This window comes from Ptychodera flava (genome assembly GCF_041260155.1).
Source record: "Ptychodera flava strain L36383 chromosome 3 unlocalized genomic scaffold, AS_Pfla_20210202 Scaffold_27__1_contigs__length_13241970_pilon, whole genome shotgun sequence".
In the NCBI taxonomy this organism is placed as follows: domain Eukaryota; kingdom Metazoa; phylum Hemichordata; class Enteropneusta; family Ptychoderidae; genus Ptychodera; species Ptychodera flava.
The window spans coordinates 3,457,628-3,473,220 of NW_027248281.1; positions in this window are offsets into that span (position 1 = coordinate 3,457,628).

The following is a 15,593-nucleotide window of genomic DNA, read 5'->3' on the forward strand; positions in this document are numbered from 1 at the left end:
AGAAAGATCAAGATCGTAATATCGGATAACACCTAAAGTTATTAGAATGAGTGTCAGTGATATTGAACTCTTCGTTCCACTGTCAGCGAAACTTTCTGTGCAATGTATCTCTCTCAAGTATGTCAAGACAAAGTTGTAGCTTTGCAACGAAAAGTATCTAATTTGATTGAAATTTTCCAACTTGTCGATTTTATAAAATTATAACAGACTCAGTATGACACATATTTAGATCTTTGGTCACGTGACCAGAAAACTTTATCCCGCAAAAATTATAAATTTGTAAAAACACAATATTCTAGCTGCTATTCATAAAACTTTTTTTCGGTTTTTCTACATAATCAAAAATACCTGACCCTAAAACATCACAGGAGATCTCTTGCGAATATTTAAAACAAAAATGAAATATTAAAAATGACGGTTTCTTGTGTTTTTTTATCAGTCAATGGATATCACACAAGCTTATGAGCTGTTTACCTCGAAAGTGAAAGACTTAAACTTTTGCTCTAACTTTCCTCAAGGACTCTTTCAATCATTCTCTTTCAAAATCAAGATTAAAAATCGGGGGTCACAGTACAAATTTTGGTACTAGAGAAACAACTTACCCAAGATTTACCGATATTAGTCATTCAAAATGGCCGCCATCCCTGTGTTAACTCTATGGAGAAAAGTGAAAATTTTCGAATTTCGAAAAACTAAGCCGGTGAAAAGTTTTCTTTCACCAAGAGCTTTAAAACGAACCCCCACATGTAGTATATCAGAATAGAATTGTAAAAGTTTGATAGTCCGAATGTCTGTCCCCGAGGTGTGTTCTACCTTAACTGTCCATTTTACTTTCAAAACCTTTTGCTCAGCGGTTGGGATACGCAATTATTTTCAATATATGATTTGGCGGGAAAATATCGCCAGCTGGTCACGTGACTTGGCTCATATCTCAAGATATGCACATACTATGTTTTTCAATAAAGAGAAATGTTCTTTGGCCAAATTGCACGTCATTCCAAACAGAACTTATCTGAAATTACATCCTAACTACATCTAACATCACTAAAAGTCTAAGAGCTATACCTGAAAACCCATAAGCTGTAGTATGTGTACGATTGGTTTTACTGTTGTGCAAGCTATATGGCTTGTCTTTTGAATGAATTGTAGAGGACTGGCACTCGACTTTCTGACGGTGGATAACACGTCAAAGCCGTGAACTTCTGACAAAGTCAATAGTGAAATCTTTGAGAAACTATACTTCATCAATTACAAATGTCTTAATATGGCTCTAGGGTATCGGTATTATTCTAGTCATTTATTTTCAGGGGCATTTAGCAGTATTTGTGTTTTTCGCAGCGAAAAACAAGGGATACTTATTTAACGTTGTGGACAATACCATAGACTACAGCATAAGCTTTTGGCTTTAATGCATCGCCACGACAACAATGTTGAATGACATATAAACAAAAGTATAAACACAAACATATTTTTAATTTTATTTGTCACGAAAGGTGCAAATAATGAGTATGCATGTCGAAAATTGACACAAAATCAACCCAACCAAAAGCGTTTGATATCAATGCACTAATAACTATGGAAAACTGGATTAAACCAATTAATTTGTCAGGGAAATATGACGTCTTATTCAGCGGTAAATGTTTTGACTAGATGACAGACGATAAATTGTCTGAACGGATAAAGACATCTTATTATTTCTGTCCGACTACGCCTCCCGACAGGATTGTCGAGAACATGCATATCTTGTCGAAAATGATAGAAATTGTAGAAACTCATTATTCTTATCACATTATTTGCAAATTGCCAATTAGGAAGAAACTAGCCCTCATTTCAGACTCTGTAGTTGCTGTGAATAATCGCAATCTACCAATCAAACATACCCTTCAGAGCCGCTGTATAGTGTCAGCAACCAATATCTATTGATCCACCATGGCAGACCACGGCAGCTACGCCCCAAAGTTAATGAAACCCCCTTAGATAAAAGAGAAGTGAGCGAACTGTGAGATGTAGTACACGATGTTGTGGTTATTTCAACAGGTAGAGTAATCTGAGAGAATAAAGAATGAAATTCAGTGTTCCTTATCATTCAACCGTTAAATAATGCTTAAGTTCAGTGTGTCTTTGTTTCAGGAATCAATAACAGAAATATAAAAAGTCAACCACTTCGTCGATACTTTTTAAAAGAAACAATCTTTTATCAATTCTATCTAATAGAGATCTTTCTAGGAAAGCTATGTTGAGTTCAAATTTATACCGGAATATAAATGAAATGTTAGAAGAGAAAGTTCGCTCATACGATGAATGATTCATACTAAATACAAATTGCGAATATTTTGATATTAAATCTCATCATTGTTGATACACAAGGTGTTGCCATAGCTACCATATGACTTGTAATACTTTTGGCATATTAGGTACACGTGGCAATGGTAAATTAGGGCGATTTAATGGATATCGTATATTGTAGACAATCCGGGTCCAACTTGACTCTCTCCAACCAATGAGTTTTGATGCAGAAAAAATAATCCTACCTGTATCTGACAGATTGACCAACTCGAACAATGACACTAGAAGAGTCCGGTGGCGTCATATATACCATTCTACTGAGCTTTATCAGGAGCACCTGACCAGGTTGCTTTGGATTCCACGAATAGGGCTCATTGTTTTTCTTGCGCAAGTGACAAACAGTGCGATGAGATAACATTTGAGGAGACAGATAATAATACTTTTTTTACGACAGCAAAATCTAAAAGAACTTGAATCTGAACTTTACATGACAGTTCTGTGGAAGAAACGATTGGAAATAGCGGCGTGTCGTGGTACGGCGTCCACGCAAGGACGAGCTGTGGCTTGAGTGATCAAATTATAGCGGGCACAGGCGCTCGAGCTGGATAGTCTGCTAAATAGATAGCTTTTCGGCTCGATCTATCGATCCCGTAGTCGACATGCCGGCACTGCAACCTTAATGAGTGTTTAGGTTGCAGTCGTGGGCATATCGACTACGGGATCGATAGATCGGGCCGAAATTCGATCTATTTAGCAGACTACCAAGCTATAAAGCGGCTGTGCTTGCGGGTCTGCACTGCGGTCGCTCCATCTAATTACAATGCTGTGGCGTATCTAACATGTTGACATTGCAAACGTTTACCGATTCACACCTGTATCGCGTCCTTTTTTGATTGACAGCTTACAGACCTTTGTTATGGCCGCTTGTCACGCAAGTTGAAGACAAATAGAAATACCTTCATCGATCAAAATCAGCTTTATTATGCTCAAATCATAAACTTTTATTGATACATTCAATCACATAGACATTCATAGATAGATAGTCTAGTCGGAAGGTAGGGTTCCCATGCACCCCATGGATGTATTTTTTTAACCTACATTTTTGTAATCCTAAGGGTCTATATTTAATGAATTTTGATGTTCCAAAAATCAAATAGTGTCCCATCGGGTTCATTTGGCGCCATCTTTGCCGCCATCTTGGCGCCATCTTGGATTTCAACAATGTGGTAGGGGTCACGTATTTACCGCTCGACGGAAACAGAAACAATAGAATTGTGCGTGCAAGTTCCCTTTGTGTTCAAGTGTTGTGCAGGTTCGTTTTTAGGGTCTATGTGCAGGTGTGCATTCTCTCCCGCATTTCAGGCGTTTGGCTTTTGTGCAGGTGTTACGCTGAACATGTAAATTACCCCCTCCCTTTATACAGCCGAGTTTGAATTTAGGCAGTTCAGACCACCTCGGTAAATTGAGAGTGTAGACTCTCGTAACACTGTGTTCGGTGTCAAGATTTCAGTCCTTTGCCGTTTGCACACGTACAACTGGCTATCGTCCCCCGAAAGTGTCACAATCTGAGGTAAGTAAGAGCGCTTTCCTGTATAACTTTTCTTTCCTTCAAGTGTGCAGGTCGACGGACATATTGCATTATTCCTTGTGCGATGACGTGGCATTTATATGTACGTATACAGAATGGCCGTCGGCAGACTACAGTACCGTAGACCCAATTTAGTTTCCAGTGAAAATTACACAAGTCTTAAAGTTACTTGAAGTGAATTCTTTGTAATTTCTTCGTTTCAATTTACCTGCCATGTAATTTCATTTAAGCACAAATTTATTTGCCATGTAATTTTCTTTTCTTTACTATTCAGAACCGTATTTCGTACTCCGTATGACATATGCCGTATGCCGTGCGCCGTATGCCGTGTTTTGAACTTCGTATTCTGTATTCTGTATACACTCTGTATTGAGTCTGCATGTGTGTATATGCAGTTTCAAAGGAATTAAAAGGAGTCAAACGTGATACGAGTTTCCTGAGTGTGTTCATCGGGGGCCCATAGCGACGTAGAATTTTCAGATTCTACAAGAATACTATAAACGTTACAGTTTTAGAAAGCTAAGGTCATGGCCTTTTCATTGATATATAACTTAATAGGGGTAAATTAATATTCGAACGTCGATTAGACTTTACATCGGCCATTGACCGTTAAATCGTAAAAATTGCTAAATTTCACACCCATAATTAAGTTCCCGTTCCTCCAAACAATGTTCATAAGGTATTTATATATTTTTGGGGGAACTTAGTGCAATAAACAAGAAAAACGACATTAAAAGTATGTGTCTTGAGATTTAGTGGATGCATGAGCTGTTTTCTTATTACGCGGTATGCCATATATCCGTGTGTAACATAAGGGTAGGGGTAGCTGCAAAATTGGAGCTCTACGGTGAGGCAGTCGGTGAGTTTTGGTTTTTGCGACATCGCTCACCAGTAGAGCTACAATGCCAAAGGCCCTGTAGCATACAAATAAGCACGCTGCACATAGCACGGCATTTTGATGTAAAATCCCATATATTTACTGCATTTGGTCGTACCGATTTATCACTACTGAAGACTAAACAGTAGACTGCTCTAACCTTGTCGTTTATGGGGTTTGGTATTTGTTCAAATACGTCGATCGCGTTCCAAAAACTTTTCTTGGAGCCGCCATTACCAACTTCCGGTAATGGCGGCCCCCAGAAACACGCTCAATGTTTATGGAACGCGATCGACGTGTTCGCGCTAATACCAAACCCCATAAACGACACGGTTAGTGTAGTATAGTGTTTAGTCTTCAGTAGTGATAAATCGGTACTACTAAATGCAGTAAATATGCGGGATTTTACATGAAAATGCCGCGCCATGTCCGGCGCGCTTATTTTGTATGCTACAGGGCCTTCGGCATTGTAGCTCTACTGGTGAGCGATGTCGCAAAAACCAAAACTCACCGACCGCCTCACCGTAGAGCTACAATTTTGCAGCTAGGGTAGGGGTAATGTTTCCCTTTGTTTCGAATCATGAAAAATGAAACCATTAAAATGTTCATATTTTTGAAAGTTCTGTATCAGACCTTTCTAAAAATATATAGATTTATGAGGAAAAGTTGCATATTTAAAAGTTACAAACCTTAAACCTGTCAGTTTGTGTCGATTTTAAGTAAGTGATTTTTTAAGAGCAAAATTCAAACATATGGGCTAGGGGTAATGTTTCCCTTTCTGCCTCGAGCCATGAATTATAAAACCATATAAATTTTATACTGTTTGAAAGCTCTGAAATAGGCCTTTCCAAACATGTATAGTTTTATTGGAAAAATTGGCATATTTTAAAGTTACAAAGCTTATGCCTTTCAGTTTGTGTCAATTTTAAGTGATTTTTTAAACAAAATTATAATATAAGGGGTGGGGTAATGTTTCCTGTTCTGCCTTGAACCATGAATTACAAAACCATACAAATATTTTACTGCTTGAAAGCTCTGAAATAGGCCTTTCCAAACATAAATAGTTTCATTGGGAAAAATTGCATATTTGAAAGTTACAAAGCTTAAGCCTTTCAATTTGTGTCAATTTTAAGTAATTTTTTTGAACAATATGCACAAAACAGTTAGTCCGTTGGCCAGGTATCGAAATCATCCCCTCTAAGGCATTGTACCCAATATGATTTCTTTTAGCTAGTATTCTTAACTGTTATAATCTGCTTATTTTCCATTTAACTGATGGTGTTTAAGAGTATAACGACTTGTTTTGTAGGGGGCTGTCACGCCCTCAGTAGTGAAATAGAATGGGTTAGGGGTAACATATTTACCCTAGTCGGAAACAAAAACAACAAAGTACTATAAACAATACAATCTTAGAAAGCCCAGATAATTTCCTTACCATTGGTATACAACTAAATGGGGATAAATCAATATTCAAACATAGAGTAGGTTTTATATCGTCCATCAAATGTAAATTCTAAAATTTGCTTAATTTCAAACCCAATAATTAAGTTCTTGTTTCTCCAAACAATTTTACAAGGTATTATAAAAACTTAATGCAATAAAGAAGAAAAACAATGTTTAAAGTGTGTATCTTGGGATTTAGGAGCATGCAGAATATGTAGTATGTGACATACCTCTCTGTAATAGACTTATGGTTTGCTATGCGTTGAGGAAGAGAATCCTAACAAGAGTAAATCGTAGCTTCTAGCTAATTTTGTGTCTTGTGCTTCGTGTGTGTTTGTGGAGTCCCTGTGTACTTGATTTGAATTATTTTTCTGAGTTTTTTCGTCGTATTATGTATCGGAGTCGTTTCTCAGTATGAATTCATTTGTGTCTTCTAGGAGATTGATTTTTTTGACCTTTGATGTTGGAATTAATTTCAACCTTTCCAAAGAGCGTTCAGTTCTATAATTGTTTGATTTATGTGAAGAAAGATTCTTAGTAAATCCGGTTGTTGTTGTTTTTTTTTGTCTCTGTGTTTCGTTTATGTTTGGTATATTGTAATATTGTGTTTGAGATATTCTGTGTTGTCATTTTGTGCAGTTATTTTTGCTTTTTTAATTTTATTACGCTTTCTGTTTCTGAGTTTTAACACAATTTCGTGTGTGGTCATGTTTTGCCATTGTGTTACGGTAGTGCTATTTAAACCAGTGTGTGGGATGTAAAAGGCCCCCAACTCATTGAAAATTCATAATGGCGCTTGAGTGACAACTGGCAACAGCTAGGTAGACCGCTCCGTTAAAATCAGCCTAAACGATTCTCAAACAAATTTTTTAGCAAACACCTAGGCCATACAGGCATCCGCAAAGTTTCACAAAGTTTTTTTAAAACTACGACGACTTGGGGAGAAATCGCTTCTGAACAAAGGGAATGACCTCGTCGCTTCGCCAGTGCAAAGTGCGCCGCTGGCGGTAGGAACATGAAGTGATTTTTCTAACCAGTGCCTTGAGTGGCAGAACACCAGTTCGCGAGATAAGGAGACAGGGCGTTTTCATCGCTGTAACGATGTCGCCCGGCCGACATCGTTGCAACACTTCAAACAGTGGCGGCGCTCTCACTTCCGTTTCACTTCTGCTCTTGTCAGTCTCTTGCTACATAAGCCTGAATATGAACGTATCCATATAATGTTAAAGGGACAAAGTCGGCCATTTCTCCATGAAGTTTGTTTAATGCAAGATACTACTTATATTGATTGACATGTTGAAAGATGCTGAATGAATGGGTGACCATGCATATATTTGACCCCGGTTTTAGACACGATACATGAAACCATGGTGACAATGAATTAATGGTCATGGCAATTAAATTATTTTTGCCATGGCTTCATTACAAATTAGTAAAATCACTGTTTAAATGTAAATGAAGGCCCTATACTCAACGGTTTATATCACTTGAATGTTAATCAAACGTTGTAGTTTATCTTTTAGGTAAAATTCGTATTAAAATTACTGGACAAGCCCACTACTGAAAAACTCATCCATGCATTCGTACCTCCAGACTGGACTATTGTATCAGTCTGTTCTATGGTATTTCAAATGACCAACTAAATCGTCTGCAGTCTCTTCATAATGCAGCAGCCCGTCTAGTCACAGGTACACGTAAATATGACCACATCACTCCTGTTTTAATTGATTTACACTGGTTACCTGTGAAAGCGCGTATTAGTTAATAACTACTTTTAAGATTGTAGTGGCGATCACCGCTTTATTTGAAATATTTAATTGACCTGTATGTAACGACAAGAAATCTACGATCTTCAAAGAAATTGCGTGTAACTCCTCCTCGCGGCTATTCTAATAAGCCTTACGGTCATAGAGCTTTTTCGGTACGTACTCCTTTTCTGTGGAATGCACTGCCTTCAGAAATTCGTTGCACCAGAAATGTTACATCTTTTAACAACAACAACTTTATTGTCTTCAGGCCTTCAGCCCAGATCAACACAGATAAAAGAATTACATAAACATTATAAACAGATTGCACCATTACGTAAATAATACCAAGGCTTCTTTCCCTAATTCAAAAGCTTGATAAGTATAAACTTTGCTAAATGACATATATTGTTACTCATGAAGAGTTTCGTTAAATTTCGTAGACCTGGGTTTCTAATTTGCCAAATTCGGCAGAAACTGAATCCGTAGATTGTCAGTGGTAAAGATTACATTCGAACAGAAAATGAAATTCATCATCAATAGAAAGAGTATCACAGATTTCACACGAACGTTCTGATCGCTCCAAGTATTTACTACAACAAGTTTCAATCAATAGTTTGTGACTGGAACAACGTAACAGGGACTATGACAGTGCCTTTCGATATCTATTGATTTTAAATATAAAGTAAATAATTCTTAAATGATGGGTGTGTTTGATTTGACAAAATAAGTGTAAACGACGTATTCGAGACATCCTCCCACCATTCATGTTGCCAGTTGTCCTTGACTCTGTTCAAAAAGGTGATAAATTGTTTTGTTTATTACCAACACCTTGGCTGACTCACGCATGACCGAAGCCATACCTGAAGAGTGTATTTTGTAAATATGTCACCAATGCTTAGCAATTCTACTATTCGGCATAGACAGAAGTTTCACCCTCCATTCGATGCATCTAACATAATTAAAAATAAATAGAGGGGTTCCTAATTCTCCAAGTCGGCAACAGTGGGAATGTTACGTTTTACACCAAGGAAACGTTTACAATAATTAGTGTACGGTCTCAATACATGTATACATTTGATATCCCCATAACTACAGTAGATACTCAAAGGCATGTTATAACATGCTAAAGAGCTTAGACGATGCAGGCCGAGAAACTTGGGCAACTCAGATCAGACATTTACTTTTTAGATATGGTTTTGGTATCGCCTGGATTGAGCAACAAATTGGCAATCCAGAATACTTTTTAAATATATTCACACTTAGAATTAAAGATTGTTACCGACAGGAATGGCATCAACAAATCACAGAGTCATCTAGATTAACATTGTATTGTGAATTTAAATCGCTACTAGAACCGGAAAGATATTTAAATATTTTAAGCCAGAAGTACAAATTTGTGTTATCAAATTTTCGCTGTTCTTGCCATAAACTAAATGTCGAGATCGGGCGTCATTTAAAGCTTCCATATCAGGAAAGAATGTGTGTTTATTGTAAAAATGCAAAAGATATAAGAGTTATTGAGACAGAGTTTCATTTTGTATTTATTTGTCCATTGTATGCAGACATTAGAGACGAATATATACCAATGTCACTGAGAATAAATCAATCACAGGACAAGCTGATTAGAATTTTATCTTCCCAAAATCCACAAGTTATTTGTCAATTTTCTAAGTATTTGTGGAATGCCTTTAAACGTCGTGATGAAATAGTTTCAGATTTGACAATTTAGCAGATATCTGTTATGACTCATTGAATATACTGAATTGTTGTTGTATCTTTATTTGTCTACTGGATTATAACCATTCTTCCTTTTCCTCTCTCTGTCTGATTTTGTATATTTATACATTTTTTTTGTGTCCGGCTAGAAATTCACTGACCATCGATCATATTTAATGTATTTTGTAAATATTCTGTACGATGGGCCGAGGCCCTGTATTGAAATAAACTGAACTGAACTGATATCCCATAACTCAGCATCATACAGCAAAATCGGAAGTATCATTATATCAAAACCTTAAAAATAAAGATTACAAGGGAGTTCTCTGAACTTTTTGGTAAAGCGATAATAAATACGGATTTCTTTGTTTGGTCTGCTAGAGTTTGGGGGTCAATCATTACGTCTAGAAAATACAAAGCCAAGATATTTATAATACGATACAACATAAACCTTTTCCCCTAAATTTATAAAACCATTGTTCTGTCTTTTCAATATCCAACCATTTCTGAAGACAGTGATTTTTTTGTGTGCAAGATTACTTTGATTTTCATTTATCAGCAAACAAATTGGGTAAAATTAGAAGTCTTTGTAGGCCTACTACTGTATCAGCAAACAGAGTTATATCATCCGCATATCCATATAGCAGATGAAAAATATCTTTCAACTCGTGTTATCTGAATGTCCATGTGACCCGCGTTTTCAACAATACTTTGTAGTTCATTTATGAAAACAGCGAACAAAAAAGGGGCTAAGGATACATCTCTGTCTTACTCCCATTGGACAATCAAAGTTTTCTGTGATATGCTGACCTGTTCTACTAACATCATTATATATACTATTAAAAGCATTTACCTTGTACACCATTTGTAGGAGTAACGTAAATAACAGCGTATGGTTTACGGTATCAAATGCTTTAACAAAGTCAACAAAAATACAATAAAATCTTCCTCCTTTCCTGCAAAGATATTTCTTGACTATGGAATATAAAGTAAAAGTATTACATAAGGTTGAATATCCTCTTTTGAAACCTGTTTGGCACTCTGACAGTTTTCCTTCTGCCTCGGCCCATTCGTTAATATCCAAAATAATGGTAAATAATTTACTAAAGTTGCTTAAAGGCACTATTGGCGATCCCTGGGATCGTCTTTGTTCTAGTCTGTAGGAGGATTATGGAGGTTTGATAGCCCTTTGTTTTCTTTTGAAATTGTAATCTGGTGTGTAAATTTTCTGATGAGACAATCTGGTGCCAACAAAGGCCTTTAAAAGCGTGATACCTCTATAATTATTTACATTTAAGTGTGCCCTGAATTATAAAGTGGATCGATAACACCCGTAGTCCACTCCTCTGAAAAACTACCGGAATTAAAGATTAAATGAAAAAGTCTAACAAGGTATGATAGGAGGACATCCTCAGTAGCTTTGAAAAATTCAGCCGGCATTCCATCAAAACCCGGTGTTTTCCTGGTTTCTGAATAGCTTTGTGAATTTTGTCTGCTGTAATAATACTATCTAATATTGAATTATATTCACTATAGGTGTCGTCCATAGATAAATCAGGAGCTATAGTGTCATCCGACAAAGATTGAAATACTTTTTAAATACTCAAACCACTCATTTGCCGAGATTTCAGGGCTTAAACACTTTGTACTCAATGATTTAAACTTATCACTATAGGAAAATATTGCGAGAAAGTGACGCTTGACCAGTGAGCTGCGAGAATGCACTCTTTGGTGAGAATAAAGTATGATAACAGATTCTCACCAGTGAGACTGTAAATTCTCACCGAGTACGGTGAGAATGGTAATTTTCACGGTGAGAATGTATAATACTTATCATTTACTGGTGAGAATCAAGCAGACTCGCTGTTTACCGGTGAGAATTAATCAGACTCGCCGTTCATCGGTGAGAATCAACCAGACTCGCTGTTCACTGATAAAGTGAACAGCGAGTCACTGATAAAGTGAACAGCGAGTCTGGCTGATTCTCACCAGTGAACAGCGAGTCTACTTGATTCTCACCAGTGAATGGTGAGTCTGGTTGATTCTCACCGAGGGACGGTGAGTCTGGTTGATTCTCACTAGTGAATGATGAGTATGATACATTCTCACCACGCATGCCTGGTGAGAATTTCCAGTCTCACCGGTGAGAATCTGTTATCATACTTTATTCTCACCACGGAGTGTATTTCTCGCAGCTCAAGTTCTCACTGACTGCGGTGAGAATAACAAGAGATTCTCACCAATGCGAGAAAGCGTCATTTTCTCTCTCCAGTCTCGCAATGTTTTCCTATAGTGTATCCGACAATGTTTTGCTATATCTACCTTCCTTCAGTAATGATAATTTAATGTTATCGTGATACTCTTGTTTCTTTTGCATACACAAAGCTTTGAATTTTCGAAGTTACGAAGATTTTTTGTTTTTCACAGACTTCAGCTGTTGACACCACGGGTCAAACCGGCCATGGGGCATGTGTACTGATGAATATTGGTGAATTTCGTTTCATTTCTTCAGCAGCACATTCAAAAATATCACATATATACGTATACAGCTAGAAATATCAGAAATATCAAATGCAAAACGTACATTATCCCACATTTCTGAGGCACTAATGCGCTCAATAAAAATATCTTTCAGTTAATTTTCATTTAAATTTGACAGCCTTTCGTGTACCCTCATATTCATTTACAGAGGGCTTTTGAAGACTAGGAATACACATATTCACTTCAATGTTTGATACAATCGGTAAAATGATCGGACAGATCAATATCAATAACTGAAAAATATGTTACAGGTCTAAATAAATCAGTAGAGATGATTAAATAATCGACAGTGCTGCACTCATTATTTGAGATACATGTACACTCTCCAAGAATGTCTGGTTCGAAACTTCCGTTGACGATATGAATATCAAATATTTTACAAAGTGATAAAAAATACTTACCAAAGTTTTGATGACTTAATTTGTCTTTTGATTTGCGTGGAAAGGTAAACGTATCACAGGAATATGATTCCAATGGTAAATAATCAATAGAATCATCTAAAATATTGCAATCCTCAGAAGAGGTTCTTGCATTAAAATCTCCTGTTAAAATTTCATTTACATCTGGATAATCAGACAATATATCTGACATTCACTCTTCGAGGAGCACTATTCCGTTTACGTCAAGTAAACTATGTATATAGTCGAGTATTCTGGTGCAGTGTAAACACAAAGTAAACAATATCTGTAGATGATTTAAAATGAAAGAAATCATTGTGAAACAGTAGTACAATTACATCTTGCAAATTGCATTTCAATGAGTGACACCGTCTACAATATTATTACTAACATAGACAGCAACTCCCCGCCCTGCGCCCTCGTTTACAACGTTTTACTCTTGGCATATTAAAACCAACGTAACCAGGAATACATATATGGCATTTCATCAGATCCACTAAGCCAGGTCTCTACAAATCCAAGGATATTGTGATTTGCAATTGTTGATTGAAACTCATCTGTGAAAACCTTAGCCCTCGTATTTTAAGTGTCAGTGTCTTCAAAACATTAGTCGAAATATCAACAGCAGTATTAGAATGGTTTTCACAGATACAAGTTTTAAAGTAGACATCCTTATCATTTTTATTTTATTACACTTTAGACCTTGGCCTAGACCCTATTTTGATCTACCTTTTGGTTTGATATCATCGTTAACATTGTATCATGCACAAACACTCTCCTTCGATAATAATTCTATCATATAAAGAAAGCCTACATCGTTGGTTGTTTTGCCGGGCTTGTCTAACAAATTTCGATGTTCTTTCTAATGTTACGAACACGGATAGAGAAATCTTCAGCAACAGGGTATTGTGTTTCAGAGTCTTGGCATTTCCGTGCAGCTGTTAACACCTAAAACTTGTACACTTGGCAATGATTGGTCGCGGAAGGGAAGGGGTATTAAGCCGATGAGGACGTTCAAATTCAATTCAATTCAATTCATTTTATTACCTTTTTTTAAATCTTGACAAGTTCATTATTACAAAAACTGAAAATAGGCAAAAGGCAAATATGGATCCAGAAAAATAGCTGGGGCTTTAACTTTCTCCTCACTATCATTCCAGCTTTCTTTACCGTTTGCCGGCTCAGGAACTCCATAAATAATGAAATCATTGCGTTTTAATTGCGATGTAGTACAGTCGGCTTCAGATTCGAGTTTAAACATCGTGTTCGTAGTTGTTCAGTTTCATTCCTGAGTAATTTAACATGTTCACATTCCCGCTGTAGCTCTGACCTGACCTCTCTCATTTCAGCTTCAATTTGTCCTATTTTGTTATTTATTTCATGAGAAAGGGATTCTATTTGACCGGAGATAGTCAATTTCATAGTACCAAGTTCATCCATAATATCTTTTATTGTATCATCATTTTCTCCGGTTTTGCCGCTGTCAGTGTTCAATTCTTCAAGCGATATCGAGCGACCGCACAGTACTCGCACCCTGGTAGACATTGTCTCTGTAATTTTAGGCTGTTTTGGCTTAGTTGACTATGGCCCGGGATTAGATTCTATATCGCCACTTAAATTAGTAATTATCGGAGACAACACATATAAGGCACACGTGAGGGCGTCAGGCAGTGGCTCAGTTCACGTTTGAAATGACCAGACAAGCCGTCACTCATATCAAACTATATTCTGACCGCAACAAAGCTTCAAACGCCAGTTTGTCTTGTAACGCTCTTGCTAGGCCAGAACATTTGATTTTGATTTGATTTATTTAAAAATAATAACCACACAATACAAACAAGGAAAAGGACAAAGAAGAAAGTTTTGGGATAACACAGAAAAGTTAAAACTTATTTCCACTGTGGTCCCACGAAAAGCAAATTCACAAGCAATTGCAAATCGGCAAGACAACAATTAATAAAAAACAAAATCATTTGCTCACGTTGATTCATTGCTTCATAAAATACTTTTTTAACTTTATTTTAAAGAGAGAATTTGAAGTAATACTCAGTATATTTTTTGGAAATTTGTTCCATTCAACACTATAGCTGTATATACAAAACTATTCTGATAAACACCGAGCCCCACCTTGAATAATAATAATAGGGTCCGGATCTTGTACTATGGACATGACTGTTAAAAAAATTATCTGACAAATATACATGGTACATAAACAGGCAAACTGAGAAAATTATGAACCGTACCGTCTGAAAGAGCAGCACCAATGACGAGCAGGTCGAGACAACTATCGTTGTACAGGCAAATCGATAGCCCAATTCCATTGTTGCAGATCACTTGACCATAGGGTTATACGCAGACGGTAGAGTTACCAGTTTCCATGATGAGCTTATTGGTTGAGAAAATCAACCGATACGGTAACGCCAGGCAGTTAGCGTTATTCCAATCCTATGTAATTTCCTTTTCCTTAGACACAAACTTGAGGCAATTTGTTCAGAAAGAGGGGAGGCCTGTACTTCTCACGAGTTATGGAATTCAGTCAACACGAGCACACCTTTGAAGGCTCGACGTGCAATCTTTACATCTTTTAAACGTTGTTGAAGACACATGTTTTTATTAAATTTTATTCGTAATTATAGTTTTAGCTGTCATGTTTCTGAATCCTTTAAAAAGTTGTATTCGCGCACTGAGACGTTTGTGGAGTGTTTTTAAGAATATCATCATCTATCATTATATTATTATTTATTATTATTATTATTTACCTTCTGAAATTTAATGTCTATACATCATATATATATATATATATATATATATATATATATATATATATATATATATATATATATATATATATATATATATATATATATACATGTATACTTGAGATGTACAGATAGCTCCCAGTGTTGTTCGTAGCGTGGTTTGGTAATAGCGGATGAATAAATTGCACACATCTACTGATCTGCATCTTCAACCTGATGAAGTCCTACTTTTAGGAC